Below are 17,292 nucleotides of genomic sequence, written 5' to 3'. Positions count from 1 at the left end.
CTGTTAAAATGGGTGATTTATAATTTCTGCTGCTACATAGACAACGTTAGCGTTGGCAACTGTTTACTTAGCAGTTTAGAAGAGATGCTGCAAGTTGACCATCAACCTTTATTCCTTTACTTGCTAGGGGCATTTCCAGCAGTGGAAAGCAACCCTTTTGTTTTGTAAACATGTAACTTATGGATAGTTGCATAACCTTTCACATGACATAAATAGTTTTTTAATCTAACCCCAACCCTAAAAAGATATTACTGTGGTAATCAGGGAGCTAGAGGTCATTTTTTGTTTCCCTTGGTTATTTGTGATAAGCTAACCCGCTGCTAGCCTCAAATGCAGAGGATTTTTTTTTTTTTAATCAAGGCTACAGTAATTATTTTTGAGAAAGCAAGTGTTTCTCTCATCGGGTCAAACTAATACTTCATCTGATCTTTAACCATAACTAGTTAATGGGCATCACCCATACGAAAGCAAAAAACAATAGAAAGAGCAAAGAGAAATCAGAGTGCATAAAAAGAATGAAATGGTAACACTTTGCCTATCAGACGTAGGCTATCATGTATAATGTCAGGGGTTCTGCTGAGCAACAGGAAGGTGTAACATTATTCCTCAGTGTTCACTGGCCTCACTCAGAGAACAGAGGCCGCTGATTTCTATGTGCTTGTATGAGGCCAGGCGGTGGTGCTCTCAAGAAAAGGACAAGATGCTCTCCTCATCCTTGGAGGCACAGGTTTTTGAAAATAAACATGCAGCAGTGCCAAAGCCATTTCACATTCTGAAAAGGCGACAGTCCACTAATCTATGAATAGGGCGCCCAGGAACCCTGGTGACAAATGTTATCTCAGCGTGGCATAGAGGGTTCAAACCCATTCAGCCCTCGACTCACAGGCCACTGCTAAGATTATGTCACCATAATCCCCAAGCAGGCTTTTTGTTGCCTAGATGGGCAGGTGATTCTATGTGTGAGCAAAACAGCACTGCAAGGGCAGCAAGGAGAAATTATTATTTATTCTTGGCATGACAATAGAGGCTTGGACAGTCAGATTGTTGTCATATTGTATGTACACATTTGAGGTTTGGGGAGATGCAATTCCAAAGGTATAAAACTACTGTAGAAGATGGATTTTGTTTTCATATCGGGCCTGGGCTTTTACCAGTATCAGTGCAGGTGTATCTGGGAAGGGAAAACAAACGTTTTGGGAGTTGATTGATAAAGTCTGCGTCTCCTTTTGCCTATCAGTTAGCAAGCAGTTTTGTAGTGCAGCGCGTTGCATGTTCGGACACACGTAATACAAGAAAATGGAGACGCGGGGGAGTGGGAAGAGGTCAGCACAAACGGCACAAACTGCTTTCTGATCCCAAGGGGGCCACATTTTTCTGTGAAAAGGTTGTTTTAATTGATTGCTGTAGAGGTATTGATAACCTAAGAGCAGCTGTTTTTTTCATAATAGCCTGTTTCCACACTGAGAGGAGACATAAAGAAAATTCCCCAGTTCGTGAGCACCCAGAGCACAGTATGTGGGATATACCGTCTGAAACAGCCATTCAGCTGCCGGTGATTTCACCAGACTTATATGATTTAATTGGGTTTGTATTGCCTTTAATTTAAATGATGATGCAGCCTTGGATGAGGTCACTCACAGGGTTGTGATTCACTGCAAAGTAATTGAAGTTCCCTCATTTGGAGGAGGTTTGGGGAATTAATCGCTGGACGCTCAAGGACACAGAACCAAGATGTCCAGAAATAAGACAGGATTAATTGAAAATCTTAATTACTTTCTAAGGGCATAAACATCTCAATATCAATTAAAACGTGTTTCCACTGCACTTAGAGGATATGAGGTGCAGCAGTTAATTAGATGTAGAGACTGACGGGTGAACTCACCGGTTTTCAATATAAGCCCTTCAATTGAACTGCTATGATTTAAGGGCATAAATAATGCATGTGAGGCTTTACTTTCAGACTTTTTTTGAGCATTTTCTCCCTACCTGTTATGTGTAAATGTTCAGAGTCACTAATTCAAAGTTGAACAAAGTTGAAGGTTAGATAGATAATATAAGGCAAGGCGTATTCGGGTTATAATTCAAGTTTCTTAAATTATAGAGTGCATATTAAGCAGAGTTATATGACTGGGGCCAACAGGGAAATAATATCCTCCAGCCGCTTCGCTAGTGCTGTGCGGTTGACTGAGCAGATAAAAGCTTGGGTAAAAATGGCTACTGGATGAGGAAATGTTTTGGAGGTGTAACAGTGATTGTTATTCAAGGGACACTCTTCTACTACAGCCGGCAGTGTGGCCTTGAGGCCTGTCTGTCATCTCACTGAATTTCACACTCTCTATTTTTTCCTCGTATTTATTCATTTATCTATCATTTTTCTTAATTCCAGTTTATCTTTTGGGAATTGTTCAAGGCCCTTTGTTTCACTGAACGTTATTTCCCCTCCCTCCCTCCTCCTCCAGTAGCCACTGCTTTTCTGCTTCAGCTGAGAAAAGGGACCAGTCATGAGCCATTTAACCATGGGAAAAGCAGGAGGGCCCCTCTAAACTGGTATTTCTGAACCAATCTAGGTAGTGTATTCGAATTGCAGAGTAACAAATGGACAGTGGAAGGGGTTTGTAATGGTGATTAGAGTCTGAAATTGGTTCAGATTTACAGTGTCAGTCAGAGATGGAGAGAGAGGAATAAGCAGTCTAAGCGGTCTAATGGATCCATCAGCTTGCTTCGGCTGCTCAGTGGGCCGAGTGGGGTCACCAGCCATCCGCAGGCACCACAAAAGCACTTCAATTTTGTTAGGAAATGTATCAATTTAACTGACTCGAGCGGCACACTGAAAACCTAATGAATCTGGACTCAATTTTCCAGCACACTGCCTCTATGAACCGGAGGAAACAATGTTGGTGGTGAAGGGGTGAAGTCAGGCCATCGTGATTGGCTGGCTCTGACTTCCCAGCCCTCGGCACGACCAGTCAGGAAAACAGGGGCAGGCCTCCGTTTATCTAGCGATAGTGGCAGCACCGACTGCTGTCACTCATCTAACAATCACGTCATTAAAGGTAAATTGGCTTCTATTTCAGCAGGATGATAATGCTAATTGAGTGGCAAAACATAATACCAGGAACTGTTGTGTGCCGTTAAGGGGAGGAGGGGGACAGATTAAATGGCCACACAATAGTGGGCGTCAGGCATGGCAGATGTTGCTTTGTGCTGAGGACTGCATTGACATATCTCTTGCTTGTCAGGCCTGGGCTTTAGAAGAGACTTACAGGACAGGGGACCAGATGGCCTCATACAGAGGCTGAATAAAGCAGTTAAACAGCGGCACTGTTTAAAGACAACTCAGCTACAAGAAATGTGCTAGTTGGTAAATAAAAAAAAAAGAAAGAAAGGAAAGAGTGGCAGTGCTTTATCGATCCAAGTGCTGCGAAACAGACCTGACGGCCGGCTAATGAAGGGACTCTGGTCTGTGGTTAGGAAGCCAGGTCCTGATCACTGCTCACCCTTTACTTTAGCGGAGCTGTCAGCCTTCTTTTTCCTATTGGCTGCGGGACGACAAAACCAGGGGCCAGCTCATAGCCGAGGTCAAGGAATACTGTTAAATGGCTTGTATTCTCTTCACGGGAGTTTAGTCCTTTGATAGATAGAATCTAATGTTGCCTAAGTAGATTAACTAATTCAACTGACACCCATTTGGAGGATTACGTTGACATTTTTTTAATGATACGGCACACCTTGAATGTGCGTATGGTGCATCTGTAGTTTGTAATGTGTAAGGCTGCATATGTCTACGTGCTCTATACTTACAGAGCATAATATAATGCTCGCTGTCAGGCTGTTATGGAGTTGAGAGGCTGCCCCTCCACTTGACCTCACCATTATGGTGAGCACTGATCTCATTTGACAAAGCCGGCTGGAGCAGCCCTCAATGTCTGACAAGTCTTTGGAGAAAATCCTCCTCAATGCAGTATTAATATTAAATGGAATGAGAGTGAAGGTCCAGTTGTAATCAGTGAGCATCAGATCCAAGAGTGTGGAGTAGTGTGGCCCTGTTCCTTTTTAATACCGGCGGAGGAAATAACTGTATTAGAACTTGTTAGCTGAGGTTTTCAGGGACGCTGCGTGTTCTTGACTCAAAGTCAAAGCAAAACGTCCTGATAAATAAATAATAATGTAAAGAATTCACTCAGACTATGACTTTTATGTCTGCTGTATTTGAAATTGATCTTCTATAAACTGTCACACCTGTAGAAAGTCCTTAACGTCAAGGCGATTTGTCTTTGAATCCTCTTTGACAGTGTGTGATTCAGTCAATGTTTCCCTTGCTGTATTTGACTGACTATTATTTATAAGACTGTTACTGGCCAAATTGCACTGAGATTGCTACTGCAAAAAATCACGGTCTCAACAAAGCAATCTGTTTTGATATAAGGGACAGTTAGATTACTTCATGATCTCACCCAACCTGAGCGTGGTGTGGGATTTCTGGATATTTTTTATGCTGTCTTTTCTGTTTTTCCTCAATGTGAACAGAACCGAAGCTTTGTTTATTTCAGCAGGAACAAACATAAACAAGCACATAGATTTGTGTTGAAGCCCCACGGAAAAGAGAAGTTAGAGATGCTATTTTACAGGTTCGCAGCGACTATTTTATTTTTTCTCTCCTGTCCATCCCCTAGGTGTTTGACTGTGAGACATTTAATCGAGGGACTAGCAGTTTCATATCAGTAACAAAAATCAAATAATGCAGGATGATTTACTCCCCCTAGCAACTAGGGAGCGTACTCTTAGCAACCAGCCAAGCCCTGGGCTTCGGTGTAATCAGCTTGAAAATATTTCAATTATTGTGTTGATTTTAGTGGATTTGAGAGGCGGCTGGTGTGCGCCTTAGTACATTCAGCCCATGACCTGCAGAGGAAGGCATTGATTTAAACAGGTGTCAGAAAGGAAACGTAGAGGCAATTTAAATGGGAATAGGATGGCAAAGTCATTGAGCATTGTTCAATGCATGTGTGACATCCACCCGATGCTGCCAAATCAATGCAGCTCAGCTGAACTAAAAAATCTACCTGGAGGAATCATCTATCTGCCATGAGCCACTGGAGCAAAAGGATTGCTTTTCTTTTTCCACGTAGCCTTGTTTCCTCTATTGTTTGTTCAAAACAAAATGAGACTCTTTAGCACATTAAACTGATAATTGATTCTGTCAATACACATTACCAAGATTGTAAAACCTTCATGTTCTCTCTGTTGTTATTGTTCAATAGGAACAACTTAAAGGGTGAAGGGTTACAGACTGTGTGCCTTCTAATTATAATATAATGGATTTTATTCATAGGGCACTTTTCTAAACAGCAGCTCCAACATGCTTCACAATTAGGAATAAAAAAAGCATGAAAATAAACATTAAAAAAGAAAAAAAACATAGCAAACTACACAAAGCCAAATGCAAGATGAAAACCATTTCTAATATTGTATATAAATAGTCAAAAGTTTATTGCAGAGTTGGGATTTATTACTAATAAAACAACCTAAATTATACTTGGGTGTATTGTGAAATTTACACCATATTGGTTTGGACTCTGTTAACAATATTTGTTATATGATAAATTCATCCTGAGTAAAACTATAAGCTTTGTTGGCAAAGGAATATATTTATCCTATTCTGCTGATGAGCAGGTGAGGTTGGTAGATTGAATGTGTCAAAAGTATAAAAAGTTTCAAACATCCCGTGAAGAATATCCAGTGTTTTCCACTCATCAGCTCCGGCTCTCTCGTTTCAAAGCAGAGTTAATAAAAGGCTAATCATTTGTTGTTTTTTTTAAAAGAAAGTGCATTTTCTCACATCGCTTGGTAAAGAATTGCTCGGTCTTTATTTATTTAACATGTCAAAGTTTAACTCCATAAAGTGCTATCATGTCAAGAACTGCTTCTCACGTCCTTTTTGTTCTGTGTGGTTGCTGTGATATTTTCATCTTTGAGGGGGCTTTATTTAGATAACAGGGACTGTTCTGGTTTCTTATAGTGACACCATACCATACAGCAATTAAATGTGTTGCACTTGTTTTGTGCTGCCACTGAATTACTTGGATTTACTGCTTGAATCAAGCCTCGTGTTGATAACAAAGCACCCACTGTTATAATGTGGGCATAATGTGTAGGTGTTATGTGTTATGTGAGCGTGTGTGCTCTTGTGTCTGTGGTTTTATTTATTTATTTATTTGTATTTTTTTTTCTTCATAGAGCTGAAGTATGATTTCTATTCATTTGGAAACAAAGAATTACTACTGTAGCTCAAAGTTCAACTTTTATTGAAAATGTAGAAGCATGTCTTTGAATCGATGATAATCCCTCAGTCCATAGGCTACGACTGCCTGTTCAACTTTATACTGGAAAAAGTCTTAAACCAATTAAAAGACAACAATGCAGCTTTCATCTTTATGTTTACCTTCATGTACTAACTCACACAGCTCTTTTATCTACTGTATTTGCGTGTGTACAATTTCATTTACTTACTGTGTATTAATTATTATTATTTTTTTATAGTTTTTACTTCTGGCTGGACCACAACAAAAGGTGGCAGCCATACAAACGTAAATGTCGCTGTGGGTGAGTGATCAAGTTACACCACTGGTCGGCAACTCAAGTGTTTGAGTTCCCCCATGGGTTGTTGCACTTTCAAAATGAGAACTAACTCAAAACCTGCTCTAGAACAACAAAGGTTAAGAGGTTCTTAAGAGGAAATGGATCAAGGACAGGGTGAAAGATAAAAGTGAGAAAAGCACCCGAAACAATAAACTGCTGCCTCTGGCCTTCTGTGGTGTCTTGCTCAGAAATTAAGACACTTTGGTAAGTATATTATTTACATATTTAAACAAACACTGTTTGTGAAATAAAAACTTTTGTTTAGTGAGTAACAATGCTCACAATGCTCCTGAAGCAGGTGCAAAAAGACTGTACTTGTATGACCTCTTCCTGTCTTCACTTTCATCTTTATTAATTTTTCCCACCAACATACTGTGAGTCTGCATGTTCAACTTGTACAACTTGCCATCATATACGTGAAAACACATGCTGCTTTATGGTTCACCTGCTAACTGTGAGGTTAACTAGTTTTTCACGCTCACAAATGTGAATCATTCACTAATTTGTAAACAAATACAGTAGATTAAAATGTTGTCGCAAGATGTGGATATTGAAAATCACAGCTTAATGCCATCAAAAAAAATGTTTAATGATTGATTTCAGCTGAATTGCAACTGATGAGGTTCATCTGGTGAAGCCAGCCAATGATCTGTCAGCAGGTGTAGTGTAGTTAATTGGTTGCACATTAAAATTTACATGGTCACAACTCCCTTCCATCACTTCATTGAGAGTTCCTTCAACTGTACAGTGGGGAACTGCTGCTCTAGGCAGCCATTTCCATTGGTGTTCAATGTCTTTTAATTTAAGACACCAGTAGTGGGTCTCAATGAAAATACACTGAGTATTCCTAATACGACCCTGAGGTGAAGGGGAGTGTTGAGGCGATACTCCATTGTTATGTGATAAGAGGTCGGGGGTGTCCAGTGTGACATTTTGGCAGGGGAGGCAGAATTTCTAGTAGCACCCCTGCTTGTAAAACCTTGTAAGCTTCTTTGCCTGCATCCACAAGAGAAAAAAGAAAAGAAAAAATCATTACCGGCCACAGCAAAAGGAGAAGAAAATACTTCAGTTTAGTGTTATGGGAAGGGAAGCCTGTACAGAAGCACAATGAAAGACCTCATAACAGCCACATTAGATAGACAAATGAATTTAAATTTTTTTCTAAGTGATTCATTTCTGTTACAGCATTAAATTAAGTTAGCTTATAATTGCAAAATATTTCATACAATAAGTCTAAACCTAATCCTAATAAAGATAAAACTCCTTGCAATTAAAAATTTGTCAAAATTGCTGCAACTAAAAATTTGCTACATTGCAGTTCATTTGGTTTAAAATGTGAACCCTCCTTTTTTTAATGTCTGTTTCTCTTTTTTTGTTAGAGTCCTTTTTTGGGGAACAATGGCCGAACTGTAGATTTTTATAAAAAATGTCAACGTCTGAAAACAATTCACAGATCAGACTTATAATACAAAACTATTTCAAATCTGTCTGGGAATGAGACTTTGGCTCCTGACACCTTCCTCACGTATCTCATGGTTTTCTGTAAGAGCTTTCATTAGTTGGTTTGAAAACACAGTGGGCGCACAGCAGAAGCGGAAAGACGGGGCTGCTTCTGCCTGTAAGCAACTTGCTACCTGCTGAGGGTATGCTCTTGTACTGAGAAAGTGACTTAATAGATACCACATGGAGACATATCAATGCAATAAAATGTGTGTGTGTTGTTTTTTTCCCCCCATTTTCAAAGCTTTAACCATGCACAGATTCTATAGATATCAGTCCTGTTGTCTTCAAAAAAGACAGAAAAAAGAAACATCTTTAAAAAATGTCAAGTTAGATAGGTGCTAATGTGTGTGATCACATTAATCGTCTGACAGGATCTCACTTTCAGCGGTTAGTCCATTATGATTCACACTGATGTGAGGTCTAGGTGTCAGGTGTCATAATTTAATTGTGTTGTTTTCTATTTCTCAGGGATACTTGAGGGACCGGAAAGCAGAGTAATGCAGAGGAGTCCACCTCTGCTCTCCCTCATTCCCTCTCTCTTTCTTTCTCTCTCTCTCTTCTTAATTGGAGACACTGGGGGTTCACATCACTTTTCACTTTAATCTTGACCTTAGAAGATAAACCACTGATAAAGATGAGAATCATTATCTGCCCAGAGAATTCAAGGAATAATTTCCCCAGCTCATGTTCTATTCATTAATGGGAAAGCACTTTTGTAGTGAGGATATCTTGAATTTGCAGACATGCTCTCAGATTTATGACAGTTCAGGCTATTGTCAGACACTGTGTGTTGGCTGGTCAATTATTTCATCTGAAAAAGGTTGTTTTTAACGGGGTTTTGAAATCACATGCCGAGCTATTCAACTTCTAAACACTTGTTTAGAATGGTCTCTGCAGGTATCTCAAATAAAACAATCCTGAAAATAGCTTGAAACATGACCACACATGAAATTAAAGCAACCCTGAGAAATACCTCTATCAATTATGCAACAGAACAAAAACAATTATTTCCCAGTAAGGTTAAAGACTAACAACAAAAAAGCCTTACATCAATAAATAATTAAAGTTTACACCCTGAGAAAGAAGAAATAAAGAAGAAGTTTTAATCTTCATATCTGACAAACTTCTAACACTACAATGTGTTGATTTATCCCTTGGAACTCTTAGTAATATTCAAAGCAGTGGGTTCATAATTTTAATGGCTAGTTGTAAGACAGACACAGGTCTCTCATTTCTAGCCAGTGACTGTGGATCTGTTAGTGTGAAGTGACAGATTTTAGCGTTCAACTATAGGATGGCCTTGTGAGATGGTTGAAAGTGCTTTCTTCAGCATTCTCCCTGATTTTTCCAGCTGACTAAATGTGGAAAGGGTCTTAAATGGACATATATGGATTGACCCTAAAAGACAGAGGCAATAAATAACTACATGTTTAAGACAATAAGTCAGCCAACGTAGGCTACTGGCTGATGATCCATGTAGAAGACCGAATGGATAGAAATGGCAGCTATTTGTTCTTAGTGATACAAGTATAAGGGCAATCACAGGATCTAACTAGTTATAGCATGTTGAGCTGATAGCCTAATTGTTTGTATTGTTAAACTACTGGGTTGAAGACAGCTTACAATACATGGAGGAGGATGTGAATTGATCAATGTGTGAGGTGAACTTAATCCCACCTCAGATCATGTTGGCAGCTCACAAGTCTGCTAACATTAGCCGATATCCTGATGTAGTCCAGGCCTACACAGTGGACATTTGCTGCTAGTACTGTAGTCGCTAGTTTTTTTTTTCTTCTTTTTTTAATGTAAACTGCAACCACACAAAACAATGTTCTGGTAATTTTGTACTCATGTAGGTTGCTAGGTAGCAAGACTTGAGGAAGCGTGTAGCTGACATTAGTGCACAGTCTGTCTGCTGCTGTGTTTTTGGTTTTGAAAAGGGTATAAAAGGAAAACACCAAACACTACTACACCAAAACGAACATGCAGAGAAATCAAAGCTATCAGTGTTGGAAGGAATCAGGGTTGGTGGGCTTAAGTTTAGCCAGGAATCCACCATGGCTATCATACTTTATAAAAAAAAAAAGCTTTAATTTTACATTTACATCATGAACAATCGTTGATATATCCCAGCCTAATGCATCTTCAAATCCTGCTACTTGGGCTTGGCATCGCATGTGCCTGCTCGGAAGGAAACTTGTGTTGTGCTGCAGAGTCCAGCAACTGCCTTCCATCAAGGACAATGTCACCTTCCTCTGGAGGAGAAAATTCAGTCCTCTGAGAAACACTGTGGCTTGTGAGTCTACATTAGACTGCCAGAACTAGGTCAGCTCACCTCTTTGCTGTAAGTTATACTATCGTTTCCTTAATGTTGTCTCCTTCCCAATGTGTGACTTTCCCTGTGATTGACTTGTTTGGTGTATCCTCCAGCCACTGGTGACAAAACCACCAACAAACACTTGTGGCACCGAACAGCAATTTAGCAGCTACAGGTGCAGATGTAACAGCCACAGAGATTAAGCTACACGTGTTGGCTGCTGCACACAACCTCTCGAGGGTCTGCATATCACACTGCTGATGTATCATCAGGTGAGGGAATACATGTCACGTATCCATGAGGATTATATCACCATTACCGAACCCAGATATAGAAACGCTCTGATGCAAAAACACGGACATTCGTAACACGTTGCAGTTTTTGTTTAAAATCCTGTTTTCTTGCCTGACTGTGCTGAACATGACAAGGCACACTCAGTTTCTTTGAAGTATTAAAAGCTCAGGAAAAAAATGTAAAACATCCTCTTAGACAAACTTCACCAAAAATAACATGACTTTTGTGATAATTACACTTCCAGTGTTTAATTGAAAAATGAACTGACTTGACGTCTTTGAAGCTCTGCAGGAAGCTGCATCTCAACAAAACAACAGTTTGGAACAAATTGAACATGTTGACGGAGAGCAAAATAGTGGATTATGCTGCCTTTTCTAGAAATTTTAAACTATAAACAGGGTATTAACATTGCAAATTAGAATGTATACTAGCTATTTTGCACGTTCCTTCACTGGGGAATAATGGTAATGATACGGAAAATGAATAAATGACTCATCATTTTGTATTGATCTAGCATAGTGACCATAGTTAGTGTTTCCATAAATTGGATAAACATCACATTTAGTCATCACCAATATGTGATCGTTTGTAGGAGTAGTTATTGATACCAATGGTTAGATCTAGTATACTGAACACATCGTCTATATTTGTGTTAAAAACACAGATTTAACACTTACCCTTTATTGCATTTATCATTTTTCCTCCTGCTGCTGTCTCTTTTTATAATTATTATCTTGTTTTAAATGTGTCTCCTTTTTATTTTGTAAACATGACGGCTTCTCACTCCCATGTTAAACAAAGGTTTTTTCATGAAAGTGACAATAAATTGAATTGAATCCAGTAAATATGTGCAAAACGAGAACCACATCTATGAAGAGCCAAATCTATATTGGGACTTACTTGCTGTCTATTAGAAAAGAGCACTAACCCTAACCCATGGTTAGTGCTATCTGCCTTTAAAGAAAGGGAGAATGTGATTGTCCTCTCTGCATTTAGCTAATCAGCCAATATATTGGACTTAAGAAGCTATAGGTGTTTTTTTTATTTTTTTTTTATTTCTTCTCTTTCTTAACCGCTTCTTTTGAAAAGCCCTGTCTACTCATCAATATCAGAGAAATTAATGTTATGTCTTGAAATGTTCCTAACTCAGTTCCTCTCCAAGCTGTCAATAACCAGTTGGGAAGAAAGGATCCTCGGCCATCCTCAGGGCTGCTGATGGATATGCTCACACCTCCAAGAGGTAAACAGCATTGATTCTGTCCCACTATCACCTCTAATTTGCTTCCAGCCTCTGCACAATAAGCTCCTTTATGACTAATCACACCCATTTACAGGACTGATACAAAGCATTTTTTATTTTCAGAAGTGTGCCTGAAGCTCTCAGACACACTGTGTCAGTATTGAAATGTTTCTGGGCTGTCACATCTCACCACTTCCTTAGCCCTAATGTGATCGATTGGGACGGCTGCAGAGCCATAACATGCTCCTCTACAGAGCACTTTTATGGCAACATTTCAGGCCCAGTTGAACCCTTTTTCCCCTGGGCCATTAAATGAAAACCGGACCTCAATTGGATCTCTGAGTTTGGTCCATCCCTGAGCTTATAGGCACGTTAATGACAGAAATTGTACATGTCAGTACTACCAGAGAGCCCAAGGATTAAATAATGTGCATGTAATAGTGAGATCTGAGGTCTTGGCCTGGATGTGCTAAGAACATTTGCAATACCACTTTAATGACGAAAAGAAAGAGCTGAGTCTGAGACTGTTGCCTTAGAGGACATGTCAGGCCTTTCATGGGAACCATTTTTAATTGCAACCAAAAATGTCTATTAGTGAAGTCTCCCTTAGGCAGATATTGTATCCATTATTGAGGTCAAACCTTTGGTTTGGATATATCATTGGGAAGATCTTATCAATATATTATTATTGTATTTAAAATCTTATTATTGTCACAGTACTCTTATTAAGTTGTGAAATTAGGGACACTGTGAAATCTGTTGTAAAGGTTAAAGCATTTTCCATTGCTAATATTTGTTTAATTGTGTAACTGTAGTCATTTATCAGGTTAACCTTCTCTTGCCAAATGTTGCATGAATTACTTATATTCCTGGTTTAAGATTTTGATTATGTGGAAAACTCTACCTTATAACCCACATGTGTGTTTATAGTTTTTTAGATTTCTCTTTAAAATGCATCATACGCTTTAGATTTGCAGTCACTTTATGTTTTGAATGTAGTTTTAAACTGCTTTGACTTATTTTTAAAAGTGACATTTATGAGTTATTCTTCAACACTAACTTGCACAACCCTCTACAAAAAGACAGACGGTGTTGGTTTAACTCTGCATGAGATATTTCTCAATATATTTAATATTATAAATACTCAACAGTAAAACAAATGTCTGTAAATTCCATGAATTCAATTCGAACTCTCACTTAGATCTTGTTATTACATGCATTTATGTGGACTGACTGGAACACACAAGACGGCATTAGCCCCAACAGTGGTAGCAGACGGCCCATGGGGCATGTTTGCCAGATTTAAGACTTAGAAAGAACTGACACACACAAATAAATTTGGACAGTGTTGCTTTAACATCTGAGAACACTATTTAACTCATCCCATCTCAGGAAGTTTTCACACTTCACACTTCATTAACCTCTGGGGCACAGATTCCCTGGGAAGTCAAGGAAAGAAAATGCTTGACTTTTTCATATGAATCACCACCCAGCGGTAAGCCCCCAATGACAACATTTACATGCACACTGTATCCCAGATAATAGCTGATATTCTGGTTAAGGTGCAATTCTGTAAATGCTGTTTATATGCGCCTTCACGTCTCGATTACAAATATTCACGTACGTGTGCATAAACAAAAATATTCTAAACAGCACTGTGGAGGGGAAGCTTGCACTAATCGCAAAAAACAACAATAATTTGGATACGGCAAAGTTTACTCCTCTCAGTGTCCCAGATTAAATTGACATATGCCAGCTACCAAATCAAGTGTTTACACAGTAGTCGAACACTCGCATGGATCACAGTTAAATTCATGTTTATTTTTATTGACTGGTGGAGTGTGTACATACAGAATCCTCTGATTCTTACCATGTAGTGTCAGTTTCTGGCTGACTAAATCCAATGGTGAATGAGATTAGGTTTTGTCACTATATACAGATACGATGTTTACTTGTGCCAACACATGAACACAATATCATGAGTATTCCAATTATAACGTCAGCTTCAATTTGGAAAATGAAGACTCAAGACACAAGATGTCTTGCACGATTTTAAACCATTAATAACCTTCCAAAACAAGTAGAAGAAAGAAATTAAACTTGTCAGGTAAGAGGAAATTTTAATGGCTTTTGTATGTTTAGTGTTTCTAACCAAAGGATATGGTTGCAAATGCAGCCTTGTTTTGATTCTTTTGTTTTTATTAATTTATTTACGTGGCGGTTTTTGGCTTTAATATGATGGGGACAGTGAGAGACTGACAGGAGAGTTGGGGGATGACATGGAGCAAAGTGTCATGAGTTGGACAGTTGAGCCTATGAATATCTTTGATTTGGTTACTGTAGTTTCCTAGGCAGGAAGAGCAGGTAGGTCGACATTGTGTATTATATCGTTTCAATTTTTGGTGACGAGTCATCTCAAATCAAAGTTTACTTCTTCCAGCTGGGTGTTACAATAATCACTTTTTGGTGTTTGGAGGATCCTCCAAATATATTTAATGCTGTCAAGACATTGACATTAAAGTCTCTTTTCATAACAGACTATGCGAGCAAAGTGAATAATTTTCAATCCACACATGCACCTTTCTGGGTGACAGCCTGCTACATTTTGACCAACTGTGTAGACACCTTAAATAGCTCAGATTTCTTTTTAAATCTGCCCAGTTGCAGTCAATACATTGTTGTCTGAAAATCTGCCCAACTCCTGATTCTGCTTTCCAGTCCTGTGCTGCTCTGAGAAGTCAACATAGGACTTTGTTCTGGAGCTGAGGCCTCTTCTCTTCTTCCCTGGATCACAGCTGTGTCTTGCCTTGGATGGCACCTCTGCACACCCTTGGGATGTGGTTATTGAACAAAAGACAGTTTCCCTCACCCAAAGCTTTCAGGCAGGAGCTAAGGATGTTCCTCCTCCAGGGCCCGTCTTCTGAGCCACATGCAGCCTGGCGGTGATTCACATAGATCCAACAAGGAAGCATCAGAGAAATTAGAGGCTTATTGAACTATGAAATCCTATACTGGGACCTCTACTGCTGAGGTTACCTGGCTGCACTAATTTGCCCACTGGGTGGGCACTGATGAGTAGCAACTAGTTCCTGCTTGGACAGATGCACAGCCTGAGCAGAAAACCACTTCCCCTTTCTCATCACTAGAAAACAAATGTATTGTTTTGGATGTGAAGTGTAAATGCAGACAAGGCAGTCTGACCACAAAAAAATGATGCAAAGTAGTCTTAACTTGGCCAAATCTGGTGTGCCCAAATGTTACCATCTCTGTTAAATTGAGGTCTGTGGTAGATGTTGTCCTGACAATGAATTTTGATTTCAGGCAGTGAGATCTATATTCAGCCAAACAGCAACATCTGACGATGATGGTGTCCAGCTGCATGCTTACAGTGTTGGGTTTCTTTTCATCATAACATGAGCCATGAAAATGTTCCACACTCTTCTTCTCCTGCCTCCTTGAACTGATTCATCTGGTTAATCATAGCTACTGGTCTTCCCACAACATACCAAACCTTTCAGAAGAAAAAGCGATTGCTGTTATTGCCTGGAGGGTTCTGTCAGTGTCACCCTTCACACCTTCACCTACATCTCACACTTCCTGGCTTGGCCACCAGCACATGGAAGGTCTGGTCTGATTATGTGGTGCCTTATGATCTGGCAGAACCTTGATTTCACTATTTCTTTGTGTATCTCTGATAAGCTATCATGCTTGGCCTTGCAGCAGCTTGTTGCAGGTCTCTTAGGATATCGCCACAACCAACTGATTTTGGTCAAATGTATCTAATAACATTGATGGCATTGTAGGAAGAAGGGGTGGAGGAGAGGTGGATGGGAATATGAAATGCTTAACTTGAGGTCAGCATTTGTGTCCCATCTCAGCATTGAACCATGGCCACATTCCCTTTCTAACCTTTACCAAGCGATTTTACTTGTATCGACCTTGCCGTACCGAAAAATAGAGCCACACATACAGTACACACTTCTTTATCTAACTAAAATCATAAAAACCCTGATTGAGTTACGTTTCTTTCAAAATGTATTTCCAGAGCAGTATAGTTGTACCTGAACATTAAGTATATGCTAGTTGTACCTTTTGTAATGGATTTTTGACAAAGACTTACCAAAGTAAAGAAAGTGTGCATTAACAGTTTAAAAACTGGACTCTAGAGTGCCGCATACTGAAGGGTTTATATTCTGACTGAAAAACCGATCAGGATAATTGAAGACTCAAAATTAATGTGGACACGACTCTGCCAATTAGCCTACACAAATATGAAAATGGAGCCAAATAAAGAGGATTTCATCGTAAATTGTTTTGACCATATTTTTTTCCAAAAATAGAATCACTAGAGAAGGTGATAATTGGTTTGTATGTGCAGATGTATGTATGATATATATGGAGAAAATTGTGTTTAAACATTTTGCCTTTTGGAACATTATCAACATCTTGATACATTAATGCAAGACGGTATTGTTCACATAATTGATGTGTTAATAGCGCTGTAGTTTTGCAAACCTTTCGTCCTCTCTTAAAGAGACCACGTGTCACCAGATTTAATTATCTGCAACAGAAGATTGACCTTTTAGACATCATTTAAGAGCACCTGAGCTCATTCACATTCCATGAACAAACATGTCGGCTATGAGCTAATGCTTACTGTGCTCAGGCAGCCAGACAAAAGTTAGCAGCCTTTGTGTTGTGAGAGTAAACATTTCTGTTTCCTTATATCATTTTTGAATGGCAGCTAATGATAGTCAATTTACAAGACTTTTAGTCTAAGCCTATGTCCAAGTACCAAAATCAACACAGCTGACTAACTGAAACTGTCAAGAACTAAGTATTAATTTAAAGCCTTTACATTTAGCCTCCGTAAGCTTTCCCAACAATACATGCAGTGTGTATTGGGGCTTTTGAACATGCATCTTTGGATTCACCATACAGAGAAATACTTTCCAAATTAGGAGTTTTTGCTTATGTGGTTTACTCTTCCAATTTTGACATTTTGAGATGTGGGATGATGTGATGAACTAATTCACCTACTTGAATAGGTGTACAAACCTCAGGTAGAGAACTGCCACCAGGTTTGTTAACTGTAACAATCGAAGACAATGTTTTTCCTTGAAATGAGTGATCGCTGAAGTACTTTCATGTGGATGATAGCCTACAGAGTCATTTTGGATACTACGGTAGAACATCAGAGCAGGGACTTTGCCAAAACATGTTCAAATATCGCGTCAAATACTGTGATAACTTCAGCATGGCTCTTTGAAAGGAGAGACCTGTCAGCTTTAAAGCCATG

Source organism: Trachurus japonicus, chromosome 8 (assembly GCF_045865225.1).
Source record: "Trachurus japonicus isolate A0001 chromosome 8, Traja_1.0".
In the NCBI taxonomy this organism is placed as follows: Eukaryota; Metazoa; Chordata; class Actinopteri; order Carangiformes; family Carangidae; genus Trachurus; species Trachurus japonicus.
The sequence above is the reverse complement of the archived record's forward strand: the minus strand, read 5'-3'. Positions refer to the sequence as shown.